At 35.4% G+C, this 10,209-nt stretch overlaps 1 pseudogene; it reads left to right on the top strand.

Moving 5' to 3' along the window:
• The first annotated feature begins 1,667 nt into the window (after positions 1 to 1,667).
• Positions 1,668 to 8,954, top strand: LOC140512313 (pre-mRNA-splicing factor RBM22 pseudogene; annotated as a pseudogene).
• Positions 8,955 to 10,209: the final 1,255 nt, after the last annotated feature.

Below are 10,209 nucleotides of genomic sequence, written 5' to 3'. Positions count from 1 at the left end.
ATAACTGTGCCACAATATTCACGGCTGCCATAGACACTGTGAATATCACACTCATGCTACAAATGGTGATGAAGAAGGGTTCACAAAATATCAGATCTCAATTTGCAAACAGGAAAGCTTTGGAGGTAGAAATGGATGTCCCTACTGTGAGAGGATTTGCTTTATTCCTCTCTAGCAAGAGAATGAGCTAAAGGCACAGACTGGGCTTTGTGAAAACTTGGAACCAAGCCTGCAGAAGGGAGAACACAGAGACTTAAAAGACATGTAAAAGGAATACCAATAGATCCAGGGAAAGAAATGGCAAGGATTTGTAAGAGAGGCTGGGCCTTGCTAACAAGCTATTGAATTATATGTAAAAGCAGAGAAAAACTGATTGAAGAGAAAGCTTAGATGGAAAAAGAGTTAGTTGATTTGCAAGAGAAGTTTTCTATGCTGAACTCTCCCTTAGAAGAGCAAGCTAAAAAGTATCAAGTGGTGGAAGTAAAAACTGCTGTTGGATTGGCCCACAGGAGGAGGGGAAAAGTTAGCAACAGGAAAGTGAATGCAGCCCTTGCGCAAGCTGGGCTTGATTGGGGCCCAAACACAGGAGAGGAAAATGTGTGGGAGGAGAATGAAAAATGAAGGAATCAGGGGACCCACACAGTGTTTGTCTAAATCATTGAGGATTTTACTCCACAGGAAGTCACAGATATTTTGAGTTAGGTCACCCAAAGCATGAAAGAATTGTTGGTATCTTAGAAGGGAAAAATCAGTGAAAAAAATAAAATTTCCTTGAGAGAGAACAGCAAGATTCAAAGTGGATTCAAAGTTCGAATAGACTGATAAGAATATAATTGTTCATTGCTCTCTTGATAACAGGGGTAGATTTTGGAAGAATAGATGTCATTCCAACTAATGAACTATACAGAAAGTATCAAGAAAAGGGGCTTGATGTTGGACTGAAGAGGGAGGTAGAAACTGCCCCTACAGATCCTCCTGAAACATTGTACCCAACTTCATCATACCAGCAGGGGAATAGGAGATTATCTGGGCCAGTCCCCAGCTCAGATTAAAGTGAGTATACCTCTAGCCAGAATGATAACCACAGAATGGCAAAGTAGAAAGCAGTAAGCAACAGTGAATGGGGTTATGATAGTAGGTTCACGGACTCCAGAAGCATGATTGACTCTGTCTACCCTGCTTCTGGTTATTGTCTCTTTGTTTATTTTTAGCTTTGTATCTGTTCGCCTTGTTTGTCAGATTGGTTTTCTGCAGTCTTAACACTCTCCATCTGTAAATGCCTAATTGCCCAAGTCAGATGTCATCCCCTGTCCGTGATAGTGATGTGTTACCCCTGGACCTGGTGTCAACTAAACTTTGGATATCAGCTAAAGAACTGACTCCTCAAATGTGAGCTCTTGGGACAGGGACAGTTCTACATCCAATCTCAGCAGAAAGTAGTTATGGAAGAAGTGACCTTAGCTGCTAACCCCAATATTTTGAGCCCCATTCATTCCAGGGGGAAATGAAGGCGTGCTTGTGTTCAAGCCCCACCCTAAGATATTGTTTTATGTGCTTATTTTATGTAACCTCTGTTACAGTTGTAAAGTTCTAAGATTTTTATATGCTTATTTTCTGTTATCTCTGTTACAATTCTGTTGATACCAGTTGCCCCACTGACCTATGAAATGAATATGAAAGATCTTGTGGCCACAGGTAATGGTAATTTCAATGGGAAGAGTTTTCCCATTCATTAACAGGCCCATGTGATCTGCCTGGGTCACATGGAAACCTGAGTCACATGAGTCTAAGTCACACGGAAGAGGAAGGGATGGAGCAGAAAGGGTGGAACAGGAAGAGGTGGAGAGCAGAGCAGAACGGAGAGGAAGTCATTGAGAGCAGCCAGAACTGAAGGACACAGGCAAGGCCACAGCTGGTTGTGAGTGAGAGAAGGGCATTTGGTTTAATGGAAGCCTATTTGTGATTTGTTTAAGGGAGTTAGTTTGTGGGAAGCCTAGTAGAGGGAAGGCTTGGGGATGGTGTCCTCTGCATTGCTACTGTTTATAGATTTTTGTTATTGTGATGGATTTGGCTTTCTGGTATTGTGATGTAGCTTTCTGGTGTCTGAATAACCATTTTGGTTCTGTCTTCCAGGTGAAGAGTCTATTTGATTTGGCAGTTCAGAATTGCACCAGGATATTTATGGCCAACATAAGCACTGTGAATATTGCATGGGCACTACATCAATAAATAGCTATATTTTTCCAACAGGTTTAAAAGTATATGTGTTTATCTTTCATTGCTGAAGAAGACCATGCCATCAGAGAAATAATGACATGACTTGCACTTGACTTTGTTTTGAGTGAGGGAGGGCTGTGCAGATCACCAGCCTCACTTCTCTTCCAGAGCCATCTGAATCCATTGACCAACTATTCATCAGGATGACTGGAGATGACCCAGGATGAGACAATTGGGTTTAAGTGACTTACCCAAGATCTCACAGCTAGTGAGTGTCAAACGTCTGAGGTGAGATTTGAACTCATGTCCTCCTGAGTCCTGCACTGGTGCTCTATTCACTTCACCACCTAGCTGCCCCAGTTTAAAAGTATAAAACCAAACCTCAAGGATTTATAATCTAGTTAGGAAAATTCACACTGTTAAATATACATTATTATATGGATAATTATTCAATTTTAAAATTCTAATTTTTTTAATGAGTTCAGATAATGGAGTACCTCAAACAAAAGTAGAAATTGCTGTGGTGGTGTGTAGGGTCAATATGATTTCTGAGTTATTTGCATAGATATGATCCTATGTTAATTTATTCTCTATTTATATGTAAGTACCAGGGGGTTTATCCGTGCATGCAACTTGAAGGCATGTTGTATTTGCAACCAAACAGTGCATGTAGCCTCCTTTGATGGGCTAAGTAACTGAAACAGGCTGCTGCTTTAAAAGTGGTCAGACTAGGACAATTGTTCTTTCTAGTTAATGCTTTCTTTTTTTCCCTGCAAGCTCCTCTCTGCTATGTCTAGAAGGTGAAGATTACAGTTTATATAAAGCACAGGCACCATGACCTGAACCAGAGTGAAGGGAAGGACCTCCTCCCTTGCTTTTCTTCTCTTTTACCCTGGATGTGATAAATGGACTTACAGGATTTGTTTCTATTCTGTGTTATTTTTCATATTCTATTTCATATATATATTCATTCAGGGAGATGTTTCCATGTTTGTGATTATACTTTTCAAGTAAAGATTTCTTTCTAAAAGCTAATCCCACTGCTGGGATCAAATGAGAATGGAATGCAGAGGAAAGACAAAACCACCCCCTCCCCACATACACGCTATACTTGGGGAGGTGCCCTTGGTAGAGTCTTTTGCAGAAAGCCTTGGTATTTCCACCCATACCCAGAAACCAGAAGTGGAGAAAGTGAAAAGTAATATATGTTAACATATATGAACTTCAGACAGTGGGAACCAAAGTAATTAGTCTTACAGAAATACAGTCATGTATACCTTAAATAATTATGTTACTTATTTTTTTGTCAATTAGTGCACTACGGCTAAATTTTCTAAACTTTGCATATTTATCATAATTTCATACACATCAGTGCTTGATGTTGATAATGGTAGGGAAAGTGGTGCTTTTCCAAAATGAAATATTATTTTGGTTCACATGTGGTAAACCAAATTATTCTGTGTGATATTTAGTTACCTCTATGTTATTTACATATCATATAATATGTTATGTTACCTAGAATTGTGGGGCTTTGAAATAATTATAGGAAACCTATTGAGGTGCTAAATCCAATTTTGAATTAAGCTAAGTTGTTGATTTGCTTCATTTCTCTTCTTTCTCTGTTTTCTTTTCCTGCTTTCTACACTCACTTTGGCTCAATATTTTTGGCAATGCTTTATGCAATGCATTTTTTACCCTATGTCAAAACTTACTAGCTTTTCATTTTGTTCCCTCAGTGTTCAACTCTGCAAAATATGAAGTGTCATTCTTATAACTGTATGAATTGAAAAAAAAATGTTGGATTTGAAGTTAGGGGATCTGAGTTTGAATACTGATGTTGCTGGTATTCACATTGCCCTAGTAGAATGATTCTGGGAAAGAGACAATGTAGCTGTGTCTTATTTCATGCAACTATAAAATTAGATAGTTGGGTCAATGTCTTTCATCCAAGGTTCTTTCCTTTTAAATACATGATTTTGTAACCCAGTGGATGGATTGATGCGGCAGAATCAATCAATCAATATGTCAGTCAATCAATGATGTTATCGCATTGACAACTCCATGATGATGAGGTTATCTGTACTTACTTAGGCTGGTTCTCAGTCAGTAGACATACAGTATCCCATGGTCTGTACTGTATTTGTTGCCTGTTGGTTAGATTTTATGTTGACTTAACCCAGCAACCTTCTGACTATTTCACTTCTAATATGGTGATGTTTATGGGCTCCAGCACTTGTTACAGGAACACCTGGAGGGATACAGACTTCCCTATTCTTTATCAGATGTACCTTGGAGAAAATCCCTATTTCTCTATTGCCAAACAAAGAGTATGGAAAGTAATTTAAAATTTGGTTCAGGCTCTTCACAGTGCCCTGGTGTTGCCATGCTTTTGTAGGATGACTGAAGTGTTCCAAACCAGCAATAATCTTTTTTAAAAAAACTATCAGACTTGCATTTGGCTTGCGTAGTCTTTGATGCAGAATTGTCCTTTAAGAATGACATACCCAAAGGATACGAATGGGCGATTTTCAGACAAAGAAATTAAGATTATCTATAGTCATATGAAAAAATGTTCTAAATTTCTATTGATTAGAGAAATGCAAATTAAAACAACTCTGAGGTACCACATACTGCCTATCAGATTGATTAATATGATAGAAAAGGAAAATGATAAATGTTGGAGAAGATGCATGAAAATTAGAACACTAATGGATTGTTGGTGGAATTGTGAACTGATTCCATCACTCTGGAGAGCAATTTGGAACTATGCCCAAAGAGCTATAAAACTGTCTATACCCTTGATCCAACAGTACCAGTACTATATCTGTATCCCAAAGAAATCATAAAAAGGAGAAAAGGACACACGTATAAAAATATTAATAACAGATCTTTTTGTGGTGGCAAAGAATTGGAAACTGAGGAGATGCCCATCAATTGGGTAATGGATGAACAAATTGTGATATATGATTGTAATGGAATACTATTGTACTATAAGAAATAATGAACAGGTGGATTTCGGTAAAAAAAAAATCCTGGAAAAACTTAAATGAACTGATGCCAAGTGAACTGAGCTGAATAAGGAAAACAATGTACACAGTAACAGCAACTTTGTGTAATGACCAATTTTGATAGAATTAACTTCTCAAAAATGCAGTGGTCTAAGACAATTCCAAGGGACTCATGATGGAAAATACTGTCCACATCCAGAGTAAGAACTATAGAGACTGAATGCAGATTGAAGCATTTTATGTTCACTTTTTTATTTTTTGTTGTTTTCTTTCTCATGTTTTTTTTCCTTTTGTTCTGATTCTTCTTTCACAACATGACTAATGTGGAAATATGTACAACATGTTTGTACATATATAACCTATATAAGATTGCTCAAAAGAATATTGCATCAAAAATGTTGAGTGAGAGATTTTCAACTCTGATGGAACTTGGTCAGTTGATCTTCCCAGGAAGGCCACAGCTACCAGTAACATGATACCCAAATTATCTTGGACTACCCTTAAGTACAAATGGAATTGTTCTCCCATTTGTTCTTTCTAGGTGAAAGGAGGCTGGAAAAGAGAAGAGGGTTCATTGAAACATGAGAAGTCTACAGACCTGATGATCTGAACATCAAAGTTCTCTGTTATTAATGATGTTGTGGTAGATAAACTTCTAAAAAGGTCTTCAATAATGCCATCTCTGGATCCACCAGATGATAAGACTGTTACTATACTTTATGTTGGCCTGGGAGATTCAGTCAATGAGACTGATCTTGGAAATAAATTTTACCAGTTTGATGGAAATTGAATGTTAAAAGTAATACAGAGACAAGACTGTGCTTTCATCCAGGTTTTAAGCTGCAGAGATGGTTGCTGAGAAATGCTTCAGCAAACGGATTGTAAATGAGTTCAAGCTTAATGTGAAATGGAGAAGATCCTAGGCTGCAAGAGAAAAACAAAAGGAAAACGAATGAGCCATAGACCCTGGAATTAAACTGGAGCCTATCCAGGACTTCTTGGAGCTCTTCCTCTTCCTCCAGCAGTTGAAGTCTCTGTCAATTTTTTAAAGCTTCCTCTTATTGGTCCTCCTGCAGATGTTACTATTTTCCTGCACCTTCCTCCTGAGATTATACCTTCACTCCACAACAGGTCTTGGACCACACATGTTCCTGTACCACGGGACCATCATCTCCATTCACATGAGCTCCAGAACCCATTCAACTATCCTTCTCAGGATCCCCAGAGGATGGAGGCTTATGCAGGAAAGTACAGCAGTCTTTTACTTCCTATTTACACTGGGTGGGATCTGAGGAGAAAGGTGCTTGAGAAATGTAACAAATAAATCTCATAGTATTTTTTCCCTTGTAAGTTTCAATGAAAGCGTATAATACGGCAAGATATTGGCAAGGACCCTGGAATCAACAGAACGGCTTGCCTTACAGATTCTTAAATCTGCATTTCGAAAAGGAAAGCAACTTTTGAGGGGTCAGCAATCACAACAATCAAGCATATATATCATTCACTTGGCTCAGGGGGAAATGTCAGCACCCTGAATGTCAGAGCAAATAGAAACAGAGAAACAAAGATCAACAGACAGGGCTTCCAATTATATGATTATAAGCAATACTTACATAATTACCAGAGAGAGAAGCACCAACATCTGCATTTTCAAAGCTGGGGGCTTCTTAGCAGCTTCCCAGAATCTCATCTGGCACACAAACCTTCTTCCCAAAACTAAACCCCAAAGCAAAACCTCACCTTAGCATATATATACACTTTTCAGACCTGGAGGGCAGTACTCTCTGACCAAGTGTCTCAATAGAAATTTTAAAAAAAGATATTTGAGGACTATTAATGAGTGCAGAAGATATAACTGACAGTACATGGCAAAGAGATGCATTTGAGTTCCTGAATAGAGAGCAGGTGGAGGAGTCCTGTTAAACTGGTATGAACAAATATGATCACTAGTGCAAAAATAATCATTAAGTATTATTTTCCTATTACCCAAAGCTGAATTTTGAAAATCAAGCACCCCTATAATATTTTCTTTCTTCTCCCATTTTTCTCTTTCAAAGGAAACCTGTGCCAATAAATAAACTTGTGTTCAGTCTTAGAAAAGCTCCTATTTATACTCTACCTTTCAAAATGACTAATCTCTTAAGATAAACAAAGATTGTGAGGCCTGTTTTACATAATCATGCCTCCTATCATGAGAGAGATATTAATACTTCTAACTATGAAACAGACAAACCTTTTATTTTGTTTGAATAAGCAAGCTCTGACTTATAGGAGGGTCTTTTTTTTACTTGTACCATCATGTGTTTCTATCTAATTTTCTGCTAATATATACATATATAAATGCACATATATTACTTTGCTCTTTCTAGAAATGTTGCTTTCAAGTAACTGAGTTATAGACAAGTGAAAAAGGCAAAGGAAGTGAAAACTTTTCAATTTTAAAATAAAGAAATTTAAACAGACCAGTTAAAAAATAAGCTTATGGTGATTGTTATAGCTAGCATGAAGGTGAGAATTCAAGGTCATTTCCATTCTCAGATGAAGAATCAGAGAATAAATTAAAGGAAAAATTAAAAGACCAGTCATTTAAATCATTTAAATAATAAATCATTCGAGACAGATGAAAAATAAATATTTTCTGCATGTATGTTGTATACCTTTTGCAATATGTTTGTTAAGCTGAAGACCTAAGTGATTTGTGAGTCATATACTCATATTTTTTACAGTTCCCAAATTGTATCAGTAATAATTTACAATCCAATTGGGGACAAGGGTAAGCTACAATTTTAGAATAAAATAATAATAAAGAATAATAATTAGTAGAAACTATTTAAATACAAGCTATTCTCATTCTTCTTATTAAAAATGTAAAATAAATGAAATCATTTAACCAAATTACAGTTTGAACAGCTGAAATCTCTACTTGCATTGCATCAAATGATTTTGGGAGAACAAATAAGACATTTGTTGCTTTCAGATTAATTGCAATTGAATTTAATTGAACTATATTGGTTTTTTGCTTTGCTTTCAAGGATCATTTTTAGTCATTCCTATCTGACCATTCTTATTTAAAGATCATTTTTTGTACATTTCCATTAAACATTCATAAGTGATATGTTTTACAAAGAGCATTGATCAATTCATAGTGAATATGATCAAAGAGTTTTCAGGAAAAATTAGTTTATAGATTTTTTGATGTTTATATCTACAAGCTAATTTAATCAGTGAGGATTTTATTATTGATAGCATCATATTAAACAAGATGAAAATCAATAGGTCATTTCCTATTGTCATATCATAGTTTTATACATGATTCATGTAAAATTATTTTGTAAAGATTAGAAGTTTAGGTCACATAGCATCAAATGCCTAGAAGCATTTGAGAATAGTAAGGTAACGTACATAGAAGATTCAGAATGTAACTTGGAGTCAGCAAACTTGAGTTTGCCTGGTTGTGTGACCTTAGAAATCTTATTGATAGTCTCTAAGATTTACTTGTGAAATAGAAATATGAATATTTGCAATGCTTATGCCAAGTGACTACAAGAAGGAAAAAGAATTTTAAAACTGTAAAGCATTATAATCATGCCATGTATTATTTTTACAAATAATAAAATGCACTTCCTCCTGTAAGTAATCTTTTCTTTCAAACAGGTCCTGAGGCAACATTATTTGTTTATTTTTCCAATTATGCAGTTTTAAAGATCAATAAAGACTTTGTCACTTTGTTCAGACAAAAATTCTAAGAGAAATTTGATTTATTTAACACAGATGAAAGTTCCATAATTTTAGTATTTACGTTTAAGGGCCAAGACTTAAAATATTAAAGCAATTAGAATAAAATTTCAAAATTAATTTACCCTAAAGAAAGATATTTTTTCTTTAATATTTTAAAGAAAGAATTGCACCCTTACTATGATTCAGACTCATCATTGACCTTAGATATTTTTTTAACACAAGTGACCCAAGGAGAATTTAAGCCTACAGGACAAATCAATGAATTATTTCATTTGTATACATCTAGTACAAATTAAGTAAAATTAACTTTTTCTACCTTAAATTGAATTTAACATACGCTGCCTATTTCAAAAGTCCTGGAGGTAGGATTTTTGATCTTACATTATAGCAGAGGCAATCCTATATTGAAATTTCATTATTAAATTAAATAGTTATACCCACACACACATATATATGTGTATAGATAGATAGATAGATAGATAGATAGATAGATAGATAGATAGATAGATAGATAGATAGATAGTTACAGATATATAAGTTAAAATCCTCCATACAAATAAACATGTGGCAAATATATAATATTTTTATTTCCTAAATAACTACAAAAATGTTTTGGAACATTTGAAAAATTTGGAAAAAATATAACACATAACTCTCCTGTAGAGCACTATCAATTTCATTTTATGTTGCTTTCTCAAAATGATTCTAGGAATTTTCAAGAACAGCTATTGTTTCTTCCTCATATTTTAGTTATGTATCACTTGATTTGTGATGTCTGAGGAAGAAATTTCCATTTCCCCCAAAAAAGATTCATTAACTGGTAGTACTGACGTCCTAACCAGATGCTGTCTGAGGTTTTAGAGGTGACAATGGGTTCCTGAAAGCTACCACCAATCAATTTTTTTTTAAATCACTAAGAAATTAAAAATACACTGTGCTAAGCACTGAACTTTGAAATCAAAGCACTTTTTTTTCTTACTATAGTATAGTCCTAGTAATGAACTCTAAGATCACATGTAAGGACCGTTGTAAGTAATTATAAGGAAGATCCTCACCAGAAGGCTGAGGATCAGATGAGAAATGTTATTTCATTCTTTTAAAGTAACGGCAGTTCAAAAGTACTGATTTTCAGAAGGGTTGCAATCAGCTTCCCTTAAAGGAGTATTCACATAAGTTAAGTCATATTTCCTTAAAATCAAAGGTAATTTGGCATGCCATACTTGATATATGACTGTGTATGCATACA

Source organism: Notamacropus eugenii, chromosome 6, assembly GCF_028372415.1.
Source record: "Notamacropus eugenii isolate mMacEug1 chromosome 6, mMacEug1.pri_v2, whole genome shotgun sequence".
NCBI classification, from domain to species: Eukaryota; Metazoa; Chordata; class Mammalia; order Diprotodontia; family Macropodidae; genus Notamacropus; species Notamacropus eugenii.
The sequence above is the reverse complement of the archived record's forward strand: the minus strand, read 5'-3'. Positions and strand labels throughout refer to the sequence as shown.